At 44.4% G+C, this 7,987-nt stretch overlaps 1 long non-coding RNA gene across 1 annotated transcript in view; it reads left to right on the forward strand.

Moving 5' to 3' along the window:
- Positions 1–2,662, forward strand: part of LOC115063409 — a 23,367-nt gene extending 20,705 nt beyond the window's left edge. The window contains exon 3 of the long non-coding RNA XR_003843274.1: positions 2,516–2,662. This is a non-coding gene — a long non-coding RNA (uncharacterized LOC115063409). The remainder of the gene's footprint in view (positions 1–2,515) is intronic.
- The last annotated feature ends 5,325 nt before the right edge of the window (positions 2,663–7,987 follow it).

Here is a 7,987-nt window from a genome sequence, read left to right on the forward strand (position 1 = left end):
TTTTGGGATAGCATTTGAAATGTAAATAAAAATATCTAATAAAAAATAAATTAAAAAAAAGAAATTGTAATAAATTCTACTAGTGAACAGAGGGGAAGGATGACTATTGGAACTTTGCAGTAGAGGTGGCGCCATATTTCCTCAGTTGAAGAGCATATGTCTCAGACATATGGAGTGGCACATGCAACTGCTATGAGGACAGAAAAGCTGCAACATCTAAGAAGTGTGGGCCCTATGGAAAATGTAAATGTTACAGGAATCTTAAGGAAGGGAAACAGACCCAAAATATTAGCAATAAATTAAGCAGGTCTTACTAAATAGCTTTTTTGTTTGTTTTTGTTTTTTTGAGACAGGGTTTCTCTGTGTAGCTCTGGCTGTCCTGGAACTCACTTTGTAGACCAGGCTGGGCTCGAACTGAGAAATCCACCTGCCTCTGCTTCCCAAATGCTGGGATTAAAGGTGTGCGCCACCCGACACTAAATAGCTTTTTTTGGTGCCTCAAGGGGAATCTGTGTTTAAGAAATACCAAGTTCAGGCCGGGTGTGGTGGCGTACGCCTTTAATCCCAACACTCGGGGAGGCAGAGGCAGGCGGATTTCTGAGTTAGAGGCCAGCCTGGTCTACAAAGTGAGTTCCAGGACAGCCAGGGCTACACAGAGAAACCGTCTCGGGGGGGAAAAAAAAACAACAACAACAACAACAACAACAACAAAAAAAAAAAAAAAAAAAAAAGAAAGAAAGAAATACCAAGTTCACAACCAGAGGGGTTTACCAAGTGGAGGAGACTGAACTAGCTTATACCTTGGGCTTAAAGAAATATAAAGTAATAGAACATTGGCTGCTCTTGCACCAGACCTGGGTTCTGTGATCAGTACCCACATGGTGGCTCACAAGTAGTTGTAACTAATTCCAGGGGATCTGGTGCCCTCTTCTATGGCCATTTCATGCGTTTGGTACACTGACATCCATGTAAATACTCATACATATAAAATAAAAATACAAGTCCTGGCATGGTGGTGTACATCTTCAGTCACAGCACTCTGGAAGCAGAGGCAGACAGATCTTTGTGAGTTTGAGGCCAGCCTGGTCTTCAAAGCAAATCCAGGATAGCCAGGGCTCTGTTATGCAGAGAAACTCTGTCTAGAAAAAAACAGAGAGATAAATAAATCTTTTTTTTTTTAATACAATTTGGTTGTATGGGAAAAGGTTGTTTGTTTGTTTGTTTGTTTTTAAAGATTTATTTATTTATTATATGTAAGTACACTGTAGCTGTCTTCAGACACTCCAGAAGAGGGCGTCAGATTTTGTTACGGATGGTTGTGAGCCACCATGTGGTTGCTGGGATTTGAACTCCGGACCTTTGGAAGAACAGTCGGGTGCTCTTACCCCCTGAGCCATCTCACCAGCCCTTGTTTGTTTTTTTTTAAAGATTTATTTATTTATTTTATGTAAGTACACTATAGCTGTCTTCAGACACTCCAGAAGAGGGAGTCAGATCTCGTTACAGATGATTGTGAGCCACCATGTGGTTGCCGGGATTTGAAGAGCAGTTGGGTGCTCTTACCTGCTGAGCCATCTCACCAGCCCTAAATAAATCTTTTAAAAAAGGAAAGGATATCAGTAGTATTTCTCCTTAAAGAGGCCCTCCTGACCACTGAGGTTCATGAGCTACCTGTACTGCATCTGTCCCATTACCTTGTTTGCCATTCCTTTTAAGAATTGATTTAACATGTATTTTTTTCACATTCTCCATTGTGTGTGTGTGTGTGTGTGTGTGTGTGTGTGTGTGTGTGTGTGTGTAGTAGTAGTAGTATGTGTGGAGGTCAGAGGACAGCTCTCAGGATTTGGTTGTCCTTCTACCAGGTGGGTCCTGGGATTGAACTCAGATCATCTTGCTTGGAGGCAAGTGATTTTTACCAACTGTGTCATCTTGTTTTTTTTTAATTTATGTGTATGAGTGTTTTGTCTACATGTATGCAGGAGTACCATGTACATGCAGTGTTCTCTGAGGCAAGAAGAAATTATTGGATATCCTAGAACTGGAGTTACAGTGAGCTGCCATGTGGGTGCTGGGAACCTGTAGAAACCTGTTTTCTCAGCCTCCCTTCTAGCCAACAGAGGTAGTGGGGGAAAAAGTTATTAGGATACGGGGGAAGTGGACCTGTTTACAAATTGTTCTTTGGAGCAACTCCCATCTGCATTGTCACGAAATCAACAGGTCAGCAGAGGCAGCTTGAACTTCACAAATATACCAGCAGTCCAGTCCAGTAGTGTCGGGATAGCAGCAGTGGTGGCGCAGCCTAGCAGGATCAGCCAGGCCTCGGCTGGATTGACACAAGTCAGCAGGAGGATCAGGACTACCAGGGCTAGAAGGTCTCAGTTGTGCCTCTCAGTGGAGTGAAGATCAGCAGACTTGAAACTAAGAAGCATTGCAGAGCTAGCTCTACAAGCAAGCCCCCCTCACAGTCCATTGAGTCCTATTTATACTCCCTCCAAACATTCCGTGTCCTCCACAGATCTTGCTTCACCACCTCTTGCCTCAGTATGTGAGTCTGTCTTAGCAAAACTTCCTGTGAGCCTGTGTCAGCTGACATCATTCTGTCAATCGACCTGAGTCCAAGGAAGTGGCAAGAAGCTGCCAGCCCACCACCAGAAGTATTTTGGTGAGTTTCTTTCTATGGAGTCACGACAAAGGGAGTGTAACAGTGCATGTAAGGCAAACCAATATACACGTCCTTTAACATGCTTGCCTTAGCAAAACATCCTTTCAACCTGCGTCCACTATAGCAAAATGATCCTTCACATGTCTGCTTTAGCAAAACATGATGTAACACAACTGACATTCCAAGGAACCCTTAAGTTTCTACTTAAGGAACCCAGGCTGGGCCCTCAGCGAGAACAGCAAGTATGCTGGTCGTGGGGGCAAACAACTTTAGTCTCAGCACTTGGGAACTAGAGGTAAGCAGATATCTGAGTTCAAGGCCAGCCTGGTCTTCAGACCAGGTTCCAGGACAGCCAGGACTACACAGAGAAACCCTGTTTCAAAACAAAAACAAACAAACCAAACATAGGATATTGCTTTCATGGATGGCTGAGAGAACGGAGTAGTCAGCAAGATAAGAAATAGAGGAGGCGCTGGGCATGGTGGCGCACGCCTTTAGTCCCAGCACTCGGGAGGCAGAGGCAGGCGAATTTCTGAGTTCGAGGCCAGCCTGGTCTACAAAGTGAGTTCCAGGACAGCCAGGGCTGCACAGAGAAACCCTGTCTNTGTGTGTGTGTGTGTGTGTGTGTGTGTGTGTGTGTGTAGTAGTAGTAGTATGTGTGGAGGTCAGAGGACAGCTCTCAGGATTTGGTTGTCCTTCTACCAGGTGGGTCCTGGGATTGAACTCAGATCATCTTGCTTGGAGGCAAGTGATTTTTACCAACTGTGTCATCTTGTTTTTTTTTAATTTATGTGTATGAGTGTTTTGTCTACATGTATGCAGGAGTACCATGTACATGCAGTGTTCTCTGAGGCAAGAAGAAATTATTGGATATCCTAGAACTGGAGTTACAGTGAGCTGCCATGTGGGTGCTGGGAACCTGTAGAAACCTGTTTTCTCAGCCTCCCTTCTAGCCAACAGAGGTAGTGGGGGAAAAAGTTATTAGGATACGGGGGAAGTGGACCTGTTTACAAATTGTTCTTTGGAGCAACTCCCATCTGCATTGTCACGAAATCAACAGGTCAGCAGAGGCAGCTTGAACTTCACAAATATACCAGCAGTCCAGTCCAGTAGTGTCGGGATAGCAGCAGTGGTGGCGCAGCCTAGCAGGATCAGCCAGGCCTCGGCTGGATTGACACAAGTCAGCAGGAGGATCAGGACTACCAGGGCTAGAAGGTCTCAGTTGTGCCTCTCAGTGGAGTGAAGATCAGCAGACTTGAAACTAAGAAGCATTGCAGAGCTAGCTCTACAAGCAAGCCCCCCTCACAGTCCATTGAGTCCTATTTATACTCCCTCCAAACATTCCGTGTCCTCCACAGATCTTGCTTCACCACCTCTTGCCTCAGTATGTGAGTCTGTCTTAGCAAAACTTCCTGTGAGCCTGTGTCAGCTGACATCATTCTGTCAATCGACCTGAGTCCAAGGAAGTGGCAAGAAGCTGCCAGCCCACCACCAGAAGTATTTTGGTGAGTTTCTTTCTATGGAGTCACGACAAAGGGAGTGTAACAGTGCATGTAAGGCAAACCAATATACACGTCCTTTAACATGCTTGCCTTAGCAAAACATCCTTTCAACCTGCGTCCACTATAGCAAAATGATCCTTCACATGTCTGCTTTAGCAAAACATGATGTAACACAACTGACATTCCAAGGAACCCTTAAGTTTCTACTTAAGGAACCCAGGCTGGGCCCTCAGCGAGAACAGCAAGTATGCTGGTCGTGGGGGCAAACAACTTTAGTCTCAGCACTTGGGAACTAGAGGTAAGCAGATATCTGAGTTCAAGGCCAGCCTGGTCTTCAGACCAGGTTCCAGGACAGCCAGGACTACACAGAGAAACCCTGTTTCAAAACAAAAACAAACAAACCAAACATAGGATATTGCTTTCATGGATGGCTGAGAGAACGGAGTAGTCAGCAAGATAAGAAATAGAGGAGGCGCTGGGCATGGTGGCGCACGCCTTTAGTCCCAGCACTCGGGAGGCAGAGGCAGGCGAATTTCTGAGTTCGAGGCCAGCCTGGTCTACAAAGTGAGTTCCAGGACAGCCAGGGCTGCACAGAGAAACCCTGTCTCGAAAAAACCAAAAAAAAAAAAAAAAAAAAAATAGAGGAGGCTGAATCCTGAGATCCTGAGGTCACCTGAGAACAGCATGGTGGATGGAGGGTAAGGAGGGCTGGACAAACATCTCAGGACAGGTCATGAATAACCACAGGGATCACTGAAACAGTCTCATCTGCCACTGCCTCTTCCTTTCTCCCTTTCTGCCTTCCTTTAAAAAAAGATTTATAGTTCTGGCTCCGTGGCTTAGCTGGTTAAGGCACCTGTCTAGTAAAAAAAGATTTAAGTATGTGAGTACACTATCACTGTTTTTAGACACACCAGAAGAGGGCATCAGATCACATTACAGATGGTTGTGAGCCATCCTATGGTTGCTGGAAATTGAACTCGGGATCTCTGGAAGAGCAACCAGTGCTCTTAACTGCTGAACCATGTCTTCAGTCCTTTTGTTTAACTTTAAAAACATTTCTTGTGTTTGTATGTATGTGGAGGAACACAAGAGCCATAGTGCATGTGTATGAATCTTAGAACAACTTTTGGAAGTTTGTTCTGACTTGCTTCTAGGGTTTTTATATGTTTACTGGGCTCTAGTGAAGGACGTCCTCCTCTAGTCTGGCTGTCATCAGTCCCCAGAGCCCTCTTTGATGTTATTTCAGCTTATCCTATGTGCAACTGGATGTCAGTTACCTCTTTTGTTTTTTTATTTGTTTTTTTCTTTTTTTCTTTTTTCTTTTTCTTTTTTAGATTTATTTATTTATTTTATGTGTGTAAGTACACTGTTGCTGTCTTCAGGCAAACCAGAAGAGGGCATTGGATCTCATTACAGATGGTTGTGAGCCACCATGTGGGTGCTGGGAATTGAACTCAGGACCTCTGGAAGAGCAGTCAGTGCTCTGAGCCATCTCTCCAGCCCTTGTTTGTTTTTTCAAGACAGAGTTTCTCTGTATAGCTCTGGCTGTCCTGGAGCTCACTTTGTAGACCAGGCTGGCCTCAAACTCAGAAATCCACCTGCCTCTGCCTCCTGAGTGCTGGGACTAAAGGCGTGCGCCACCACACCCGGCTCCATAGTCTTTCTTAATTCTACTTGAATTATGGCCTATAAAGCCCCAGTATCTGTCCATGCAGCACAGTATTGTGCTCCTTTTCTCTCTTCACTGTATAGCACAGGCTGGTCTCATGATCCTTCTTAGCCACCGTCATGTTAGGATTACAGATTCATGCCATAATACTCAGCTTAGTTCCTCTTACAGAGGCTTTCACCGTGTTATGACTTCACCTAGGAAGAGAAAGGTGCTGCTGTCCAGCTAGAGTGCTAGATGGGAAGGAGAGTGCATGCCTCTGACCTCAGTATCTAGCACTGGGACTGGGGAGAAGGCTTGGCAGTTAAAAGCATTGACTGCTCTTGCAAAGAACCTGGATTCAACCTCTATCACTACATAATGGCCTGCAGCCGTAACTCCAGTCCTGGAAATCCAATGCCTTCACATGATGTACACACATAATGCAATCAAAACATGTACACATAAAATAAATAACAATCTCACACAGCATGTCTCAGGTCACTCAAGGGTCATCAAATAAGATAGGGTAGAAAGACTCTTAAGAGCAGTGGTTGGGGGTGCTGGAGAGATGGCTCAGCAGTTAAAGAGCACTGACTGCTCTTCCAAAGGTCCTAAGTTCAAATCCCAGCAACCACATGGTGGTTCACAACCATCTGAGATCTGGTGCCCTCTTCAGGAGTATCTGAAGACAGCTACAGTGTACTTTCAATAAATAAGTCCAAACAAACAAACAAACAAACAAACCGGGTTGGGCAGGATCAGAACAAAAAGTATCTTTTTGTTGTTTTTTGTTTTTGAGACAGGGTTTCTCTATGTAGCCCTGGTTGTCCTGGAACTCTCTCTGTAGACCAGGCTGGCCTCAGACTCACAGAAATCATTCACTTGCCTCTGCCTTCCAAGTGCTAGGATTAAGAGTGTGCATCACCACACCTGGTATTAGTGAAAAGAATTCTCAAAGGAAGGAGGTGTCTCATGATTTTAATTTATAGTCATGAGAAAATATTTGCTCAGTGTATACATGTTCAACAAAGATGGCATGGAGGGAGAGAGAGACTCTGCCAGAGGAGGGTGAGTGCTGGTTTTCTCTGAGTCACTTATGGCTTGTGCCCTTCTCAGGAGATATTGTCTTCTGAGTATGTTGGAGGCCTACTGGTAGACCACAGAGGGAGCAGAAGTCAGACAGACTGAGGCCCTGGTCTTGTACTATGCAGAGACTTCTGTCTTATAGCTTAGGAGGGTTGAGTTTCTCTCTAGATGAAGCCTGTATAGTGATCAGCAGAGCAGCTGCACCGTGATGAACCTTGCTCTTAGTTCAGTAAGTAGCATAGAGTATGATAAAAGTGTGTTTGTCTTTTTTTTTTTTTTTTCTTTTTGGCAGTCTCAGCTCAGGCTGGCCTTGAACTCTGTTGGTTTTTTGAGACAGAGTTTCTCTGTGTAGCCCTGGCTGTCCTGGAGCTCACTTTGTAGACCAGGCTGGCCTCGAACTCATAGATCTGCCTGCCTCTGCCTCCCAAGTGCTGGGATTAAAGGCATGCACCACCACTGCCCGGCTAAATAAATACATCTTAAAAAAAAAAAATTCTAGGTTAGCCTCTGCACATTGTAGGTTCAAGATCTATCTAGGCTACCTGAGATGGTGTCTCAAAACCAAAACCAAACAAATAAAACCCCAAACAAATAGAAGAAGGTAAAGTTCAAGTTGGGTTAGCCTGGACTGCACAGTCTGTTTGAAGCCAACCATTCTCCAACTAAGCCAGTCTCAGACACACAAAAACAAAACAAAACAACAAAAAACCATACTGTGCTTTCTTTCATATGTGGTTTCTAGACTTCTATACATAAAGTCATGTATGTATATATGATGTGTAAGGCTCTAATGAGTGGGTAAGAAATTGGAGAGTAGTGGTGGGGAATGTGCTTAGTATACAGGAAGTATACTTGTGTTCTACATCATACAGTACCATGTATGATGAAGCACTCAAGGTTGTTGATTTTGAAACCATGTTTTACTGTCTATCCTCACTGATCTGGAACTCACCAGGCTGGCTTCCAGCTCATAGAGACCCACCTGTTTCTGCCTCCTGAGTGCTGGACTTTAAGGTGTATACCAGTATGCTTGGTGGTTTCCCTGTAGTTGTAAGAACACTGAGTCTTTTTTTTTTTTTTTTT

Source organism: Mus pahari, chromosome 2 (assembly GCF_900095145.1).
Source record: "Mus pahari chromosome 2, PAHARI_EIJ_v1.1, whole genome shotgun sequence".
Taxonomy (NCBI): domain Eukaryota; kingdom Metazoa; phylum Chordata; class Mammalia; order Rodentia; family Muridae; genus Mus; species Mus pahari.